This window comes from Heterodontus francisci, unplaced genomic scaffold (assembly GCF_036365525.1).
Source record: "Heterodontus francisci isolate sHetFra1 unplaced genomic scaffold, sHetFra1.hap1 HAP1_SCAFFOLD_217, whole genome shotgun sequence".
NCBI lineage: Eukaryota > Metazoa > Chordata > Chondrichthyes > Heterodontiformes > Heterodontidae > Heterodontus > Heterodontus francisci.
In genome coordinates this window covers 1789485-1814688 of record NW_027141861.1, presented here as the reverse complement: position 1 = coordinate 1814688, position 25204 = coordinate 1789485, and positions in this window count along the sequence as shown.

Sequence of the window (25204 nt, the reverse complement as noted above, 5' to 3'; positions counted from 1 at the left end):
CCCACAGTCAGATAAACCCTGTGAAGTGTAAAACACCCCCACTGTCCTCAGTAATATTAACACACTGACAGAGAACACAGATTAATATTAACACACTCACTGACACACTGTGTATATCATGACCCACAGTCAGATACACTCTGTGAAGTGTAAAACACCCCACTGCCCTCAGTAATATTAACACACTGACAGAGAACACAGATTAATATTAACACACTCACTGACACACTGTGTATATCATGACCCACAGTCAGATACACCCTGTGAAGTGTAAAACACCCCCACTGTCCTCAGTAATATTAACACACTGACAGAGAACACAGATTAATATTAACACACTCACTGACACACTGTGTATATCATGACCCACAGTCAGATACACTCTGTGAAGTGTAAAACACCCCACTGCCCTCAGTAATATTAACACACTGACAGAGAACACAGATTAATATTAACACACTCACTGACACACTGTGTATATCATGACCCACAGTCAGATACACCCTGTGAAGTGTAAAACACCCCACTGTCCTCAGTAATATTAACACACTGACAGAGAACACAGATTAATATTAACACACTCACTGACACACTGTGTATATCATGACCCACAGTCAGATACACCCTGTGAAGTGTAAAACATTCCCACTGTCCTCAGCAATATTAACACACTGACAGAGAACACAGATTAATATTAACACACTCACTGACACACTGTGTATATCATGACCCACAGTCAGATAAACCCTGTGAAGTGTAAAACACCCCCACTGTCCTCAGTAATATTAACACACTGACAGAGAACACAGATTAATATTAACACACTCACTGACACACTGTGTACATCATGACCCACAGTCAGATACACCCTGTGAAGTGTAAAACACCCCCACTGTCCTCAGTAATATTAACACACTGACAGAGAAGACAGATTAATATTAACACACTCACTGACACACTGTGTATATCATGACCCACAGTCAGATACACCCTGTGAAGTGTAAAACACCCCCACTGTCCTCAGCAATATTAACACACTGACAGAGAACACAGATTAATATTAACACACTCACTGACACACTGTGTACGTCATGACCCACAGTCAGATACACCCTGTGAAGTGTAAAACACCCCCACTGTCCTCAGTAATATTAACACACTGACAGAGAACACAGATTAACATTAACACACTCACTGACACACTGTGTACGTCATGACCCACAGTCAGATACACCCTGTGAAGTGTAAAACACCCCCACTGTCCTCAGTAATATTAACACACTGACAGAGAACACAGATTAATATTAACACACTCACTGACACACTGTGTATATCATGATCCACAGTCAGATACACCCTGTGAAGTGTAAAACACCCCCACTGTCCTCAGGAATATTAACACACTGACAGAGAACACAGATTAATATTAACACACTCACTGACACACTGTGTATATCATGACCCACAGTCCGATACACCCTGTGAAGTGTAAAACACCCCCACTGTCCTCAGGAATATTAACACACTGACAGAGAACACAGATTAATATTAACACACTCACTGACACACTGTGTACATCATGACCCACAGTCAGATACACCCTGTGAAGTGTTAAACACCCCCACTGTCCTCAGTAATATTAACACACTGACAGAGAACACAGATTAATATTAACACACTCACTGACACACTGTGTATATCATGACCCACAGTCAGATAAACCCTGTGAAGTGTAAAACACCCCCACTGTCCTCAGTAATATTAACACACTGACAGAGAACACAGATTAATATTAACACACTCACTGACACACTGTGTATATCATGACCCACAGTCAGATACACTCTGTGAAGTGTAAAACACCCCACTGCCCTCAGTAATATTAACACACTGACAGAGAACACAGATTAATATTAACACACTCACTGACACACTGTGTATATCATGACCCACAGTCAGATACACCCTGTGAAGTGTAAAACACCCCACTGTCCTCAGTAATATTAACACACTGACAGAGAACACAGATTAATATTAACACACTCACTGACACACTGTGTATATCATGACCCACAGTCAGATACACCCTGTGAAGTGTAAAACATTCCCACTGTCCTCAGCAATATTAACACACTGACAGAGAACACAGATTAATATTAACACACTCACTGACACACTGTGTATATCATGACCCACAGTCAGATAAACCCTGTGAAGTGTAAAACACCCCCACTGTCCTCAGTAATATTAACACACTGACAGAGAACACAGATTAATATTAACACACTCACTGACACACTGTGTACATCATGACCCACAGTCAGATACACCCTGTGAAGTGTAAAACACCCCCACTGTCCTCAGTAATATTAACACACTGACAGAGAACACAGATTAATATTAACACACTCACTGACACACTGTGTATATCATGACCCACAGTCAGATACACCCGGTGAAGTGTAAAACACCCCCACTGTCCTCAGCAATATTAACACACTGACAGAGAACACAGATTAATATTAACACACTCACTGACACACTGTGTACGTCATGACCCACAGTCAGATACACCCTGTGAAGTGTAAAACACCCCCACTGTCCTCAGTAATATTAACACACTGACAGAGAACACAGATTAATATTAACACACTCACTGACACACTGTGTACGTCATGACCCACTGTCAGATACACCCTGTGAAGTGTAAAACACCCCCACTGTCCTCAGTAATATTAACACACTGACAGAGAACACAGATTAATATTAACACACTCACTGACACACTGTGTATATCATGACCCACAGTCAGATACACCCTGTGTAGTGTAAAACACCCCCACTGTCCTCAGGAATATTAACACACTGACAGAGAACACAGATTAATATTAACACACTCACTGACACACTGTGTATATCATGACCCACAGTCAGATACACCCTGTGAAGTGTAAAACACCCCCACTGTCCTCAGGAATATTAACACACTGACAGAGAACACAGATTAATATTAACACACTCACTGACACACTGTGTACATCATGACCCACAGTCAGATACACCCTGTGAAGTGTAAAACACCCCCACTGTCCTCAGGAATATTAACACACTGACAGAGAACACAGATTAATATTAACACACTCACTGACACACTGTGTATATCATGACCCAGAGTCAGATACACCCTGTGAAGTGTAAAACACCCCCACTGTCCTCAGGTATATTAACACACTGACAGAGAACACAGATTAATATTAACACACTCACTGACACACTGTGTATATCATGACCCACAGTCAGATACACCCTGTGAAGTGTAAAACATCCCCACTGTCCTCAGGAATATTAACACACTGACAGAGAACACAGATTAATATTAACACACTCACTGACACACTGTGTATATCATGACCCACAGTCAGATACACCCTGTGAAGTGTAAAACACCCCCACTGTCCTCAGTAATATTAACACACTGACAGAGAAGACAGATTAATATTAACACACTCACTGACACACTGTGTATATCATGACCCACAGTCAGATACACCCTGTGAAGTGTAAAACACCCCCACTGTCCTCAGCAATATTAACACACTGACAGAGAACACAGATTAATATTAACACACTCACTGACACACTGTGTACGTCATGACCCACAGTCAGATACACCCTGTGAAGTGTAAAACACCCCCACTGTCCTCAGTAATATTAACACACTGACAGAGAACACAGATTAATATTAACACACTCACTGACACACTGTGTACGTCATGACCCACAGTCAGATACACCCTGTGAAGTGTAAAACACCCCCACTGTCCTCAGTAATATTAACACACTGACAGAGAACACAGATTAATATTAACACACTCACTGACACACTGTGTATATCATGATCCACAGTCAGATACACCCTGTGAAGTGTAAAACACCCCCACTGTCCTCAGGAATATTAACACACTGACAGAGAACACAGATTAATATTAACACACTCACTGACACACTGTGTATATCATGACCCACAGTCCGATACACCCTGTGAAGTGTAAAACACCCCCACTGTCCTCAGGAATATTAACACACTGACAGAGAACACAGATTAATATTAACACACTCACTGACACACTGTGTACATCATGACCCACAGTCAGATACACCCTGTGAAGTGTAAAACACCCCCACTGTCCTCAGTAATATTAACACACTGACAGAGAACACAGATTAATATTAACACACTCACTGACACACTGTGTATATCATGACCCACAGTCAGATAAACCCTGTGAAGTGTAAAACACCCCCACTGTCCTCAGTAATATTAACACACTGACAGAGAACACAGATTAATATTAACACACTCACTGACACACTGTGTATATCATGACCCACAGTCAGATACACTCTGTGAAGTGTAAAACACCCCACTGCCCTCAGTAATATTAACACACTGACAGAGAACACAGATTAATATTAACACACTCACTGACACACTGTGTATATCATGACCCACAGTCAGATACAGCCTGTGAAGTGTAAAACACCCCACTGTCCTCAGTAATATTAACACACTGACAGAGAACACAGATTAATATTAACACACTCACTGACACACTGTGTATATCATGACCCACAGTCAGATACACCCTGTGAAGTGTAAAACATTCCCACTGTCCTCAGCAATATTAACACACTGACAGAGAACACAGATTAATATTAACACACTCACTGACACACTGTGTATATCATGACCCACAGTCAGATAAACCCTGTGAAGTGTAAAACACCCCCACTGTCCTCAGTAATATTAACACACTGACAGAGAACACAGATTAATATTAACACACTCACTGACACACTGTGTACATCATGACCCACAGTCAGATACACCCTGTGAAGTGTAAAACACCCCCACTGTCCTCAGTAATATTAACACACTGACAGAGAAGACAGATTAATATTAACACACTCACTGACACACTGTGTATATCATGACCCACAGTCAGATACACCCTGTGAAGTGTAAAACACCCCCACTGTCCTCAGCAATATTAACACACTGACAGAGAACACAGATTAATATTAACACACTCACTGACACACTGTGTACGTCATGACCCACAGTCAGATACACCCTGTGAAGTGTAAAACACCCCCACTGTCCTCAGTAATATTAACACACTGACAGAGAACACAGATTAATATTAACACACTCACTGACACACTGTGTACGTCATGACCCACAGTCAGATACACCCTGTGAAGTGTAAAACACCCCCACTGTCCTCAGTAATATTAACACACTGACAGAGAACACAGATTAATATTAACACACTCACTGACACACTGTGTATATCATGATCCACAGTCAGATACACCCTGTGAAGTGTAAAACACCCCCACTGTCCTCAGGAATATTAACACACTGACAGAGAACACAGATTAATATTAACACACTCACTGACACACTGTGTATATCATGACCCACAGTCCGATACACCCTGTGAAGTGTAAAACACCCCCACTGTCCTCAGGAATATTAACACACTGACAGAGAACACAGATTAATATTAACACACTCACTGACACACTGTGTACATCATGACCCACAGTCAGATACACCCTGTGAAGTGTAAAACACCCCCACTGTCCTCAGTAATATTAACACACTGACAGAGAACACAGATTAATATTAACACACTCACTGACACACTGTGTATATCATGACCCACAGTCAGATAAACCCTGTGAAGTGTAAAACACCCCCACTGTCCTCAGTAATATTAACACACTGACAGAGAACACAGATTAATATTAACACACTCACTGACACACTGTGTATATCATGACCCACAGTCAGATACACTCTGTGAAGTGTAAAACACCCCACTGCCCTCAGTAATATTAACACACTGACAGAGAACACAGATTAATATTAACACACTCACTGACACACTGTGTATATCATGACCCACAGTCAGATACACCCTGTGAAGTGTAAAACATTCCCACTGTCCTCAGCAATATTAACACACTGACAGAGAACACAGATTAATATTAACACACTCACTGACACACTGTGTATATCATGACCCACAGTCAGATAAACCCTGTGAAGTGTAAAACACCCCCACTGTCCTCAGTAATATTAACACACTGACAGAGAACACAGATTAATATTAACACACTCACTGACACACTGTGTACATCATGACCCACAGTCAGATACACCCTGTGAAGTGTAAAACACCCCCACTGTCCTCAGTAATATTAACACACTGACAGAGAACACAGATTAATATTAACACACTCACTGACACACTGTGTATATCATGACCCACAGTCAGATACACCCTGTGAAGTGTAAAACACCCCCACTGTCCTCAGCAATATTAACACACTGACAGAGAACACAGATTAATATTAACACACTCACTGACACACTGTGTACGTCATGACCCACAGTCAGATACACCCTGTGAAGTGTAAAACACCCCCACTGTCCTCAGTAATATTAACACACTGACAGAGAACACAGATTAATATTAACACACTCACTGACACACTGTGTACGTCATGACCCACTGTCAGATACACCCTGTGAAGTGTAAAACACCCCCACTGTCCTCAGTAATATTAACACACTGACAGAGAACACAGATTAATATTAACACACTCACTGACACACTGTGTATATCATGACCCACAGTCAGATACACCCTGTGAAGTGTAAAACACCCCCACTGTCCTCAGGAATATTAACACACTGACAGAGAACACAGATTAATATTAACACACTCACTGACACACTGTGTATATCATGACCCACAGTCAGATACACCCTGTGAAGTGTAAAACACCCCCACTGTCCTCAGGAATATTAACACACTGACAGAGAACACAGATTAATATTAACACACTCACTGACACACTGTGTACATCATGACCCACAGTCAGATACACCCTGTGAAGTGTAAAACACCCCCACAATCCTCAGGAATATTAACACACTGACAGAGAACACAGATTAATATTAACACACTCACTGACACACTGTGTATATCATGACCCAGAGTCAGATACACCCTGTGAAGTGTAAAACACCCCCACTGTCCTCAGGTATATTAACACACTGACAGAGAACACAGATTAATATTAACACACTCACTGACACACTGTGTATATCATGACCCACAGTCAGATACACCCTGTGAAGTGTAAAACATCCCCACTGTCCTCAGGAATATTAACACACTGACAGAGAACACAGATTAATATTAACACACTCACTGACACACTGTGTATATCATGACCCACAGTCAGATACACCCTGTGAAGTGTAAAACATCCCCACTGTCCTCAGGAATATTAACACACTGACAGAGAACACAGATTAATATTAACACACTCACTGACACACTGTGTACATCATGACCCACAGTCAGATACACCCGGTGAAGTGTAAAACACCCCCACTGTCCTCAGGAATATTAACACACTGACAGAGAACACAGATTAATATTAACACACTCACTGACACACTGTGTATATCATGACCCACAGTCAGATACACCCTGTGTAGTGTAAAACACCCCCACTGTCCTCAGGAATATTAACACACTGACAGAGAACACAGATTAATATTAACACACTCACTGACACACTGTGTATATCATGACCCACAGTCAGATACACCCTGTGAAGTGTAAAACACCCCCACTGTCCTCAGTAATATTAACACACTGACAGAGAACACAGATTAATATTAACACACTCACTGACACACTGTGTATATCATGACCCACAGTCAGATAAACCCTGTGAAGTGTAAAACACCCCCACTGTCCTCAGTAATATTAACACACTGACAGAGAACACAGATTAATATTAACACACTCACTGACACACTGTGTATATCATGACCCACAGTCAGATAAACCCTGTGAAGTGTAAAACACCCCCACTGTCCTCAGGAATATTAACACACTGACAGAGAACACAGATTAATATTAACACACTCACTGACACACTGTGTATATCATGACCCACAGTCAGATGCACCCTGTGAAGTGTAAAACACCCCCACTGTCCTCAGGTATATTAACACACTGACAGAGAACACAGATTAATATTAACACACTCACTGACACACTGTGTATATCATGACCCAAAGTCAGATACACCCTGTGAAGTGTAAAACATCCCCACTGTCCTCAGGAATATTAACACACTGACAGTGAACACAGATTAACATTAACACACTCACTGACACACTGTGTATATCATGACCCACAGTCAGATACACCCTGTGAAGTGTAAAACACCCCCACTGTCCTCAGTAATATTAACACACTGACAGAGAACACAGATTAATATTAACACACTCACTGACACACTGTGTACATCATGACCCACAGTCAGATACACCCTGTGAAGTGTAAAACATTCCCACTGTCCTCAGTAATATTAACACACTGACAGAGAACACAGATTAATATTAACACACTCACTGACACACTGTGTATATCATGACCCACAGTCAGATACACCCTGTGAAGTGTAAAACACCCCCACTGTCCTCAGGAATATTAACACACTGACAGAGAACACAGATTAATATTAACACACTCACTGACACACTGTGTATATCATGACCCACAGTCAGATGCACCCTGTGAAGTGTAAAACACCCCCACTGTCCTCAGGTATATTAACACACTGACAGAGAACACAGATTAATATTAACACACTCACTAACACACTGTGTATATCATGACCCACAGTCAGATACACCCTGTGAAGTGTAAAACACCCCCACTGTCCTCAGGAATATTAACACACTGACAGAGTACACAGATTAATATTAACACATTCACTGACACACTGTGTATATCATGACCCACAGTCAGATAAACCCAGTGAAGTGTAAAACACCCCCTCTGTCCTCAGGAATATTAACACACTGACAGAGAACACAGATTAATATTAACACACTCACTGACACACTGTGTATACCATGACCCACAGTCAGATACACCCTGTGAAGTGTAAAACATTCCCACTGTCCTCAGTAATATTAACACACTGACAGAGAACACAGATTAATATTAACACACTCACTGACACACTGTGTATATCATGACCCACAGTCAGATACACCCTGTGAAGTGTAAAACATTCCCACTGTCCTCAGTAATATTAACACACTGACAGAGAACACAGATTAATATTAACACACTCACTGACACACTGTGTACATCATGACCCACAGTCAGATACACCCTGTGAAGTGTAAAACACCCCCACTGTCCTCAGTAATATTAACACACTGACAGAGTACACAGATTAATATTAACACACTCACTGACACACTGTGTATATCATGACTCACAGTCAGATACACCCTGTGAAGTGTAAAACACCCCACTGTCCTCAGGAATATTAACACACTGACAGAGAACACAGATTAATATTAACACACTCACTGACACACTGTGTACATCATGACCCACAGTCAGATACACCCTGTGAAGTGTAAAACACCCCCACTGTCCTCAGGAATATTAACACACTGACATTGAACACAGATTAACATTAACACACTCACTGACACACTGTGTATATCATGACCCACAGTCAGATACACCCTGTGAAGTGTAAAACACCCCCACTGTCCTCAGTAATATTAACACACTGACAGAGAACACAGATTAATATTAACACACTCACTGACACACTGTGTACATCATGACCCACAGTCAGATACACCCTGTGAAGTGTAAAACATTCCCACTGTCCTCAGTAATATTAACACACTGACAGAGAACACAGATTAATATTAACACACTCACTGACACACTGTGTATATCATGACCCACAGTCAGATACACCCTGTGAAGTGTAAAACACCCCCACTGTCCTCAGGAATATTAACACACTGACAGAGAACACAGATTAATATTAACACACTCACTGACACACTGTGTATATCATGACCCACAGTCAGATGCACCCTGTGAAGTGTAAAACACCCCCACTGTCCTCAGGTATATTAACACACTGACAGAGAACACAGATTAATATTAACACACTCACTAACACACTGTGTATATCATGACCCACAGTCAGATACACCCTGTGAAGTGTAAAACACCCCCACTGTCCTCAGGAATATTAACACACTGACAGAGTACACAGATTAATATTAACACATTCACTGACACACTGTGTATATCATGACCCACAGTCAGATAAACCCAGTGAAGTGTAAAACACCCCCTCTGTCCTCAGGAATATTAACACACTGACAGAGAACACAGATTAATATTAACACACTCACTGACACACTGTGTATACCATGACCCACAGTCAGATACACCCTGTGAAGTGTAAAACATTCCCACTGTCCTCAGTAATATTAACACACTGACAGAGAACACAGATTAATATTAACACACTCACTGACACACTGTGTATATCATGACCCACAGTCAGATACACCCTGTGAAGTGTAAAACATTCCCACTGTCCTCAGTAATATTAACACACTGACAGAGAACACAGATTAATATTAACACACTCACTGACACACTGTGTACATCATGACCCACAGTCAGATACACCCTGTGAAGTGTAAAACACCCCCACTGTCCTCAGTAATATTAACACACTGACAGAGTACACAGATTAATATTAACACACTCACTGACACACTGTGTATATCATGACTCACAGTCAGATACACCCTGTGAAGTGTAAAACACCCCACTGTCCTCAGGAATATTAACACACTGACAGAGAACACAGATTAATATTAACACACTCACTGACACACTGTGTACATCATGACCCACAGTCAGATACACCCTGTGAAGTGTAAAACACCCCCACTGTCCTCAGTAATATTAACACACTGACAGAGAACACAGATTAATATTAACACACTCACTGACTCACTGTGTATATCATGACCCACAGTCAGATACACCCTGTGAAGTGTAAAAAACCCCCACTGTCCTCAGGTATATTAACACACTGACAGAGAACACAGATTAATATTAACACACTCACTGACACACTGTGTATATCATGACCCACAGTCAGATACACCCTGTGAAGTGTAAAACACCCCCACTGTCCTCAGTAATATTAACACACTGACAGAGAACACAGATTAATATTAACACACTCACTGACACACTGTGTATATCATGACCCACAGTCAGATACACCCTGTGAAGTGTAAAACACCCCCACTGTCCTCAGGAATATTAACACACTGACAGAGAACACATATTAATATTAACACACTCACTGACACACTGTGTATATCATGACTCACAGTCAGATACACCCTGTGAAGTGTAAAACACCCCCACTGTCCTCAGCAATATTAACACACTGACAGAGAACACAGATTAATATTAACACACTCACTGACACACTGTGTATATCATGACCCACAGTCAGATACACCCTGTGAAGTGTAAAACACCCCCACTGTCCTCAGTAATATTAACACACTGACAGAGAACACAGATTAATATTAACACACTCACTGACACACTGTGTATATCATGACCCACAGTCAGATACACCCTGTGAAGTGTAAAACACCCCCACTGTCCTCAGTAATATTAATACACTGACAGAGAACACAGATTAATATTAACACACTCACTGACACACTGTGTATATCATGACCCACAGTCAGATACACCCTGTGAAGTGTAAAACACCCCCACTGTCCTCAGTAATATTAACACACTGACAGAGAACACAGATTAATATTAACACACTCACTGACACACTGTGTACATCATGACCCACAGTCAGATACACCCTGTGAAGTGTAAAACATTCCCACTGTCCTCAGTAATATTAACACACTGACAGAGAACACAGATTAATATTAACACACTCACTGACACACTGTGTATATCATGACCCACAGTCAGATACACCCTGTGAAGTGTAAAACACCCCCACTGTCCTCAGGAATATTAACACACTGACAGAGAACACAGATTAATATTAACACACTCACTGACACACTGTGTATATCATGACCCACAGTCAGATACACCCTGTGAAGTGTAAAACATTCCCACTGTCCTCAGTAATATTAACACACTGACAGAGAACACAGATTAATATTAACACACTCACTGACACACTGTGTATATCATGACCCACAGTCAGATACACCCTGTGAAGTGTAAAACATTCCCACTGTCCTCAGTAATATTAACACACTGACAGAGAACACAGATTAATATTAACACACTCACTGACACACTGGGTACATCATGACCCACAGTCAGATACACCCTGTGAAGTGTAAAACACCCCCACTGTCCTCAGTAATATTAACACACTGACAGAGTACACAGATTAATATTAACACACTCACTGACACACTGTGTATATCATGACTCACAGTCAGATACACCCTGTGAAGTGTAAAACACCCCACTGTCCTCAGGAATATTAACACACTGACAGAGAACACAGATTAATATTAACACACTCACTGACACACTGTGTACATCATGACCCACAGTCAGATACACCCTGTGAAGTGTAAAACACCCCCACTGTCCTCAGTAATATTAACACACTGACAGAGAACACAGATTAATATTAACACACTCACTGACTCACTGTGTATATCATGACCCACAGTCAGATACACCCTGTGAAGTGTAAAAAACCCCCACTGTCCTCAGGTATATTAACACACTGACAGAGAACACAGATTAATATTAACACACTCACTGACACACTGTGTATATCATGACCCACAGTCAGATACACCCTGTGAAGTGTAAAACACCCCCACTGTCCTCAGTAATATTAACACACTGACAGAGAACACAGATTAATATTAACACACTCACTGACACACTGTGTATATCATGACCCACAGTCAGATACACCCTGTGAAGTGTAAAACACCCCCACTGTCCTCAGGAATATTAACACACTGACAGAGAACACATATTAATATTAACACACTCACTGACACACTGTGTATATCATGACTCACAGTCAGATACACCCTGCGAAGTGTAAAACACCCCCACTGTCCTCAGCAATATTAACACACTGACAGAGAACACAGATTAATATTAACACACTCACTGACACACTGTGTATATCATGACCCACAGTCAGATACACCCTGTGAAGTGTAAAACACCCCCACTGTCCTCAGTAATATTAACACACTGACAGAGAACACAGATTAATATTAACACACTCACTGACACACTGTGTATATCATGACCCACAGTCAGATACACCCTGTGAAGTGTAAAACACCCCCACTGTCCTCAGTAATATTAACACACTGACAGAGAACACAGATTAATATTAACACACTCACTGACACACTGTGTATATCATGACCCACAGTCAGATACACCCTGTGAAGTGTAAAACACCCCCACTGTCCTCAGTAATATTAACACACTGACAGAGAACACAGATTAATATTAACACACTCACAGACACACTGTGTACATCATGACCCACAGTCAGATACACCCTGTGAAGTGTAAAACATTCCCACTGTCCTCAGTAATATTAACACACTGACAGAGAACACAGATTAATATTAACACACTCACTGACACACTGTGTATATCATGACCCACAGTCAGATACACCCTGTGAAGTGTAAAACACCCCCACTGTCCTCAGGAATATTAACACACTGACAGAGAACACAGATTAATATTAACACACTCACTGACACACTGTGTATATCATGACCCACAGTCAGATGCACCCTGTGAAGTGTAAAACACCCCCACTGTCCTCAGGTATATTAACACACTGACAGAGAACACAGATTAATATTAACACACTCACTAACACACTGTGTATATCATGACCCACAGTCAGATACACCCTGTGAAGTGTAAAACACCCCCACTGTCCTCAGGAATATTAACACACTGACAGAGTACACAGATTAATATTAACACATTCACTGACACACTGTGTATATCATGACCCACAGTCAGATAAACCCAGTGAAGTGTAAAACACCCCCTCTGTCCTCAGGAATATTAACACACTGACAGAGAACACAGATTAATATTAACACACTCACTGACACACTGTGTATATCATGACCCACAGTCAGATACACCCTGTGAAGTGTAAAACACCCCCACTGTCCTCAGTAATATTAACACACTGACAGAGTACACAGATTAATATTAACACACTCACTGACACACTGTGTATATCATGACTCACAGTCAGATACACCCTGTGAAGTGTAAAACACCCCACTGTCCTCAGGAATATTAACACACTGACAGAGAACACAGATTAATATTAACACACTCACTGACACACTGTGTACATCATGACCCACAGTCAGATACACCCTGTGAAGTGTAAAACACCCCCACTGTCCTCAGTAATATTAACACACTGACAGAGAACACAGATTAATATTAACACACTCACTGACTCACTGTGTATATCATGACCCACAGTCAGATACACCCTGTGAAGTGTAAAACACCCCCACTGTCCTCAGGTATATTAACACACTGACAGAGAACACAGATTAATATTAACACACTCACTGACACACTGTGTATATCATGACCCACAGTCAGATACACCCTGTGAAGTGTAAAACACCCCCACTGTCCTCAGTAATATTAACACACTGACAGAGAACACAGATTAATATTAACACACTCACTGACACACTGTGTACATCATGACCCACAGTCAGATACACCCTGTGAAGTGTAAAACACCCCCACTGTCCTCAGTAATATTAACACACTGACAGAGAACACAGATTAATATTAACACACTCACTGACTCATTGTGTATATCATGACCCACAGTCAGATTCACCCTGTGAAGTGTAAAACACCCCCACTGCCCTCAGTAATATTAACACACTGACAGAGAACACAGATTAATATTAACACACTCACTGACATACTGTGTATATCATGACCCACAGTCAGATACACCCTGTGAAGTGTAAAACACCCCCACTGTCCTCAGGAATATTAACACACTGACAGAGAACACAGATTAATATTAACACACTCACTGACACACTGTGTACATCATGACCCACAGTCAGATACACCCTGTGAAGTGTAAAACACCCCCACTGTCCTCAGTAATATTAACACACTGACAGAGAACACAGATTAATATTAACACACTCACTGACACACTGTGTACATCATGACCCACAGTCAGATACACCCTGTGAAGTGTAAAACATCCCCACTGTCCTCAGTAATATTAACACACTGACAGAGAACACAGATTAATATTAACACACTCACTGACACACTGTGTACATCATGACCCACAGTCAGATACACCCTGTGAAGTGTAAAACACCCCCACTGTCCTCAGTAATATTAACACACTGACAGAGTACACAGATTAATATTAACACACTCACTGACACACTGTGTATATCATGACCCACAGTCAGATACACCCTGTGAAGTGTAAAACACCCCCACTGTCCTCAGTAATATTAACACACGGACAGAGAACACAGATTAATATTAACACACTCACTGACACACTGTGTATATCATGACCCACAGTCAGATAAACCCTGTGAAGTGTAAAACACCCCCTCTGTCCTCAGTAATATTAACACACTGACAGAGAACACAGATTAATATTAACACACTCACTGACACACTGTGTATATCATGACCCACAGTCAGATACACTCTGTGAAGTTTAAAACACCCCACTGCCCTCAGTAATATTAACACACTGACAGAGAACACAGATTAATATTAACACACTCACTGACACACTGTGTATATCATGACCCACAGTCAGATACACCCTGTGAAGTGTAAAACACCCCACTGTCCTCAGTAATATTAAAACACTGACAGAGAACACAGATTAATATTAACACACTCACTGACACACTGTGTATATCATGACCCACAGTCAGATAAACCCTGTGAAGTGTAAAACACCCCCACTGTCCTCAGTAATATTAACACACTGACAGAGAACACAGATTAATATTAACACACTCACTGACACACTGTGTACATCATGACCCACAGTCAGATACACCCTGTGAAGTGTAAAACACCCCCACTGTCCTCAGTAATATTAACACACTGACAGAGAACACAGATTAATATTAACACACTCACTGACACACTGTGTATATCATGACCCACAGTCAGATACACCCTGTGAAGTGTAAAACACCCCACTGTCCTCAGCAATATTAACACACTGACAGAGAACACAGATTAATATTAACACACTCACTGACACACTGTGTACGTCATGACCCACAGTCAGATACACCCTGTGAAGTGTAAAACACCCCCACTGTCCTCAGTAATATTAACACACTGACAGAGAACACAGATTAATATTAACACACTCACTGACACACTGTGTATATCATGACCCACAGTCAGATACACCCTGTGAAGTGTAAAACACCCCCACTGTCCTCAGGAATATTAACACAATGACAGAGAACACAGATTAATATTAACACACTCACTGACACACTGTGTATATCATGACCCACAGTCAGATACACCCTGTGAAGTGTAAAACACCCCCACTGTCCTCAGGAATATTAACACACTGACAGAGAACACAGATTAATATTAACACACTCACTGGCACACTGTATACATCATGACCCACAGTCAGATACACCCTGTGAAGTGTAAAACACCCCCACTGTCCTCAGGAATATTAACACACTGACAGAGAACACAGATTAATATTAACACACTCACTGACACACTGTGTACATCATGACTCACAGTCAGATACACCCTGTGAAGTGTAAAACACCCCCACTGTCCTCAGTAATATTAACACACTGACAGAGAACACAGATTAATATTAACACACTCACTGACACACTGTGTATATCATGACCCACAGTCAGATACACCCTGTGAAGTGTAAAACACCCCCACTGTCCTCAGTAATATTAACACAGTGACAGAGAACACAGATTAATATTAACACACTCACTGACACACTGTGTATATCATGACCCACAGTCAGATACACCCTGTGAAGTGTAAAACACCCCCACTGTCCTCAGTAATATTAACACACTGACAGAGAACACAGATTAATATTAACACACTCACTGACACACTGTGTATATCATGACCCACAGTCAGATAAACCCTGTGAAGTGTAAAACACCCCCACTGTCCTCAGTAATATTAACACACTGACAGAGAACACAGATTAATATTAACACACTCACTGACACACTGTGTATATCATGACCCACAGTCAGATACACTCTGTGAAGTGTAAAACACCCCCACTGTCCTCAGTAATATTAACACACTGACAGAGAACACAGATTAATATTAACACACTCACTGACACACTGTGTATATCATGACCCACAGCCAGATACACCCTGTGAAGTGTAAAACACCCCCACTGTCCTCAGTAATATTAACACACTGACAGAGAACACAGATTAATATTAACACACTCACTGACACACTGTGTACATCATGACCCACAGTCAGATACACCCTGTGAAGTGTAAAACACCCCCACTGTCCTCAGGAATATTAACACACTGACAGAGAACACAGATTAATGTTAACACACTCACTGACACACTGTGTATATCATGACCCACAGTCAGATACACCCTGTGAAGTGTAAAACATCCCCACTGTCATCAGGAATATTAGCACACTGACAGAGAACACAGATTAATATTAACACACTCACTGACACACTGTGTATATCATGACCCACAGTCAGATACACCCAATGAAGTGTAAAACACCCCCACTGTCCTCAGGAATATTAACACACTGACAGAGAACACAGATTAATATTAACACACTCACTGACACACTGTGTATATCATGACCCACAGTCAGATACACCCAATGAAGTGTAAAACACCCCCACTGTCCTCAGGAATATTAACACACTGACAGAGAACACAGATTAATATTAACACACTCACTGACACACTGTGTATATCATGACCCACAGTCAGATACACCCTGTGAAGTGTAAAACACCCCCACTGTCCTCTGGAATATTAACACACTGACAGAGAACACAGATTAATATTAACACACTCACTGACACACTGTGTACATCATGACCCACAGTCAGATACACCCTGTGAAGTGTAAAACACCCCCACTGTCCTCAGGAATATTAACACACTGACAGAGAACACAGATTAATATTAACACACTCACTGACACACTGTGTATATCATGACCCACCGTCAGATACACCCTGTGAAGTGTAAAACACCCCCACTGCACTCAGTAATATTAACACACTGACAGAGAACACAGATTAATATTAACACACTCACTGACACACTGTGTATATCATGACCCACAGTCAGATACACCCTGTGAAGTGTAAAACACCCCACTGTCCTCAGTAATATTAAAACACTGACAGAGAACACAGATTAATATTAACACACTCACTGACACACTGTGTATATCATGACCCACAGTCAGATACACCCTGTGAAGTGTAAAACATTCCCACTGTCCTCAGCAATATTAACACACTGACAGAGAACACAGATTAATATTAACACACTCACTGACACACTGTGTATATCATGACCCACAGTCAGATACACCCTGTGAAGTGTAAAACACCCCACTGTCCTCAGTAATATTAAAACACTGACAGAGAACACAGATTAATGTTAACACACTCACTGACACACTGTGTATATCATGACCCACAGTCAGATACACCCTGTGAAGTGTAAAACATTCCCACTGTCCTCAGCAATATTAACACACTGACAGAGAACACAGATTAATATTAACACACTCACTGACACACTGTGTATATCATGACCCACAGTCAGATAAACCCTGTGAAGTGTAAAACACCCCCACTGTCCTCAGTAATATTAACACACTGACAGAGAACACAGATTAATATTAACACACTCACTGACACACTGTGTACATCATGACCCACAGTCAGATACACCCTGTGAAGTGTAAAACACCCCCACTGTCCTCAGTAATATTAACACACTGACAGAGAACACAGATTAATATTAACACACTCACTGACACACTGTGTATATCATGACCCACAGTCAGATACACCCTGTGAAGTGTAAAACACCCCCACTGTCCTCAGGAATATTAACACACTGACAGAGAACACAGATTAATATTAACACACTCACTGACACACTGTGTACATCATGACCCACAGTCAGATACACCCTGTGAAGTGTAAAACACCCCCACTGTCCTCAGGAATATTAACACACTGACAGAGAACACAGATTAATATTAACACACTCACTGACACACTGTGTACATCATGACTCACAGTCAGATACACCCTGTGAAGTGTAAAACACCCCCACTGTCCTCAGTAATATTAACACACTGACAGAGAACACAGATTAATATTAACACACTCACTGACACACTGTGTATATCATGACCCACAGTCAGATACACCCTGTGAAGTGTAAAACACCCCCACTGTCCTCAGTAATATTAACACACTGACAGAGAACACAGATTAATATTAACACACTCACTGACACACTGTGTATATCATGACCCACAGTCAGATACACCCTGTGAAGTGTAAAACACCCCCACTGTCCTCAGTAATATTAACACACTGACAGAGAACACAGATTAATATTAACACACTCACTGACACACTGTGTATATCATGACCCACAGTCAGATAAACCCTGTGAAGTGTAAAACACCCCCACTGTCCTCAGTAATATTAACACACTGACAGAGAACACAGATTAATATTAACACACTCACTGACACACTGTGTATATCATGACCCACAGTCAGATACACCCTGTGAAGTGTAAAACACCCCCACTGTCCTCAGTAATATTAACACACTGACAGAGAACACAGATTAATATTAACACACTCACTGACACACTGTGTATATCATGACCCACAGCCAGATACACCCTGTGAAGTGTAAAACACCCCCACTGTCCTCAGTAATATTAACACACTGACAGAGAACACAGATTAATATTAACACACTCACTGACACACTGTGTACATCATGACCCACAGTCAGATACACCCTGTGAAGTGTAAAACACCCCCACTGTCCTCAGGAATATTAACACACTGACAGAGAACACAGATTAATGTTAACACAATCACTGACACACTGTGTATATCATGACCCACAGTCAGATACACCCTGTGAAGTGTAAAACATCCCCACTGTCATCAGGAATATTAGCACACTGACAGAGAACACAGATTAATATTAACACACTCACTGACACACTGTGTATATCATGACCCACAGTCAGATACACCCAATGAAGTGTAAAACACCCCCACTGTCCTCAGGAATATTAACACACTGACAGAGAACACAGATTAATATTAACACACTCACTGACACACTGTGTATATCATGACCCACAGTCAGATACACCCAATGAAGTGTAAAACACCCCCACTGTCCTCAGGAATATTAACACACTGACAGAGAACACAGATTAATATTAACACACTCACTGACACACTGTGTATATCATGACCCACAGTCAGATACACCCTGTGAAGTGTAAAACACCCCCACTGTCCTCTGGAATATTAACACACTGACAGAGAACACAGATTAATATTAACACACTCACTGACACACTGTGTACATCATGACCCACAGTCAGATACACCCTGTGAAGTGTAAAACACCCCCACTGTCCTCAGGAATATTAACACACTGACAGAGAACACAGATTAATATTAACACACTCACTGACACACTGTGTATATCATGACCCACAGTCAGATACACCCTGTGAAGTGTAAAACACCCCCACTGTCCTCAGTAATATTAACACACTGACAGAGAACACAGATTAATATTAACACACTCACTGACACACTGTGTACATCATGACTCACAGTCAGATACACCCTGTGAAGTGTAAAACACCCCCACTGTCCTCAGTAATATTAACACACTGACAGAGAACACAGATTAATATTAACACACCCACTGACACACTGTGTATATCATGACCCACAGTCAGATACACCCTGTGAAGTTTAAAACATCCCCACTGTCCTCAGGAATATTAACACACTGACAGAGAACACAGATTAATATTAACACACTCACTGACACACTGTGTATATCATGACCCACAGTCAGATAAACACTGTGAAGTGTAAAACACCCCCACTGTCCTCAGGAATATTAACACACTGACAGTGAACACAGATTAATATTAACACACTCACTGACACACTGTGTATATCATGACCCACAGTCAGATAAACCCTGTGAAGTGTAAAGCACCCCCACTGTCCTCAGGAATATTAACACACTGACAGAGAACACAGATTAATATTAACACACTCACTGACACACTGTGTATATCATGACCCACAGTCAGATACACTCTGTGAAGTGTAAAACACCCCCACTGTCCTCAGTAATATTTACACACTGACAGAGAACACAGATTAATATTAACACTCTCACTGACACACTGTGTATATCATGACCCACAGTCAGAAACACCCTGTGAAGTGTAAAACACCCCCACTGTCCTCAGTAATATTAACACACTGACAGAGAACACAGATTAATATTAACACACTCACTGACACACTGTGTATATCATGATCCACAGTCAGATACACCCTGTGAAGTGTAAAACATCCCCACTGTCCTCAGTAATATTAACACACTGACAGAGAACACAGATTAATATTAACACACTCACTGACACACTGTGTATATCATGACCCAAAGTCAGATACACCCTGTGAAGTGTAAAACACCCCCACTGTCCTCAGTAATATTAACACACTGACAGAGAACACAGATTAATATTAACACACTCACTGACACACTGTGTATATCATGACCCACAGTCAGATACACCCTGTGAAGTGTAAAACACCCCCACTGTCCTCAGTAATATTAACACACTGACAGAGAACACAGATTAATATTAACACACTCACTGACACACTGTGTATATCATGACCCACAGTCAGATACACCCTGTGAAGTGTAAAACACCCCCACTGTCCTCAGGAATATTAACACACTGACAGAGAACACAGATTAATATTAACACACTCACTGACACACTGTGTACATCATGACCCACAGTCAGATACACCCTGTGAAGTGTAAAACACCCCCACTGTCCTCAGGAATATTAACACACTGACAGAGAACACAGATTAATATTAACACACTCACTGACACACTGTGTACATCATGACCCACAGTCAGATACACCCTGTGAAGTGTAAAACACCCCCACTGTCCTCAGGAATATTAACACACTGACAGAGAACACAGATTAATATTAACACACTCACTGACACACTGTGCATATCATGACCCAGAGTCAGATACACCCTGTGAAGTGTAAAACACCCCCACTGTCCACAGGAATATTAACACACTGACAGAGAACACAGATTAATATTAACACACTCACTGACACACTGTGTATATCATGACCCACAGTCAGATACACCCTGTGAAGTGTAAAACATCCCCACTGTCATCAGGAATATTAGCACACTGACAGAGAACACAGATTAATATTAACACACTCACTGACACACTGTGTATATCATGACCCACAGCCAGATACACCCTGTGAAGTGTAAAACACCCCCACTGTCCTCAGTAATATTAACACACTGACAGAGAACACAGATTAATAATAACACACTCACTGACACACTGTGTACATCATGACCCACAGTCAGATACACCCTGTGAAGTGTAAAACATCCCCACTGTCATCAGGAATATTAGCACACTGACAGAGAACACAGATTAATATTAACACACTCACTGACACACTGTGTATATCATGACCCACAGTCAGATACACCCTGTGAAGTGTAAAACACCCCCACTGTCCTCAGGAAGATTAACACACTGACAGAGAACACAGATTAATATTAACACACTCACTGACAAACTGTGTATATCATGACCCACTGTCAGATAAACCCTGTGAAGTGTAAAACACCCCCACTGTCCTCAGTAATATTAACACACTGACAGAGAACACAGATTAATATTAACACACTCACTGACACACTGTGTACATCATGACCCACAGTCAGATAAATCCTGTGAAGTGTAAAACACCCCCACTGTCCTCAGTAATATTAACACACTGACAGAGAACACAGATTAATATTAACACACTCACTGACACACTGTGTACATCATGACCCACAGTCAGATACACCCCGTGAAGTGTAAAACACCCCCACTGTCCTCAGGAATATTAACACACTGACAGAGAACACAGATTAATATTAACACACTCACTGACACACTGTGTACATCATGACCCACAGTCAGATACACCCCGTGAAGTATAAAACACCCCCACTGTCCTCAGGAATATTAACACACTGACAGAGAACACAGATTAATATTAACACACTCACTGACACACTGTGTATATCATGACCCACAGTCAGATACACCCTGTGAAGTGTAAAACACCCCCACTGTCCTCAGCAATATTAACACACTGACAGAGAACACAGATTAATATTAACACACTCACTGACACACTGTGTATATCATGACTCACAGTCAGATACACCCTGTGAAGTGTAAAACACCCCCACTGTACTCAGCAATATTAACACACTGACAGAGAACACAGATTAATATTAACACACTCACTGACACACTGTGTATATCATGACCCACAGTCAGATACACCCTGTGAAGTGTAAAACACCCCCACTGTCCTCAGGAATATTAACACACTGACAGAGAACACAGATTAATATTAACACACGCACTGACACACTGTGTATATCATGACCCACAGTCAGATACACCCCGTGAAGTGTAAAACACCCCCACTGTCATCAGGAATATTAGCACACTGACAGAGAACACAGATTAATATTAACACACTCACTGACACACTGTGTATATCATGACCCACAGCCAGATACACCCTGTGAAGTGTAAAACACCCCCACTGTCCTCAGTAATATTAACACACTGACAGAGAACACAGATTAATAATAACACACTCACTGACACACTGTGTACATCATGACCCACAGTCAGATACACCCTGTGAAGTGTAAAACATCCCCACTGTCATCAGGAATATTAGCACACTGACAGAGAACACAGATTAATATTAACACACTCACTGACACACTGTGTATATCATGACCCACAGTCAGATACACCCTGTGAAGTGTAAAACACCCCCACTGTCCTCAGGAAGATTAACACACTGACAGAGAACACAGATTAATATTAACACACTCACTGACAAACTGTGTATATCATGACCCACTGTCAGATAAACCCTGTGAAGTGTAAAACACCCCCACTGTCCTCAGTAATATTAACACACTGACAGAGAACACAGATTAATATTAACACACTCACTGACACACTGTGTACATCATGACCCACAGTCAGATAAATCCTGTGAAGTGTAAAACACCCCCACTGTCCTCAGTAATATTAACACACTGACAGAGAACACAGATTAATATTAACACACTCACTGACACACTGTGTACATCATGACCCACAGTCAGATACACCCCGTGAAGTGTAAAACACCCCCACTGTCCTCAGGAATATTAACACACTGACAGAGAACACAGATTAATATTAACACACTCACTGACACACTGTGTACATCATGACCCACAGTCAGATACACCCCGTGAAGTATAAAACACCCCCACTGTCCTCAGGAATATTAACACACTGACAGAGAACACAGATTAATATTAACACACTCACTGACACACTGTGTATATCATGACCCACAGTCAGATACACCCTGTGAAGTGTAAAACACCCCCACTGTCCTCAGCAATATTAACACACTGACAGAGAACACAGATTAATATTAACACACTCACTGACACACTGTGTATATCATGACTCACAGTCAGATACACCCTGTGAAGTGTAAAACACCCCCACTGTACTCAGCAATATTAACACACTGACAGAGAACACAGATTAATATTAACACACTCACTGACACACTGTGTATATCATGACCCACAGTCAGATACACCCTGTGAAGTGTAAAACACCCCCACTGTCCTCAGGAATATTAACACACTGACAGAGAACACAGATTAATATT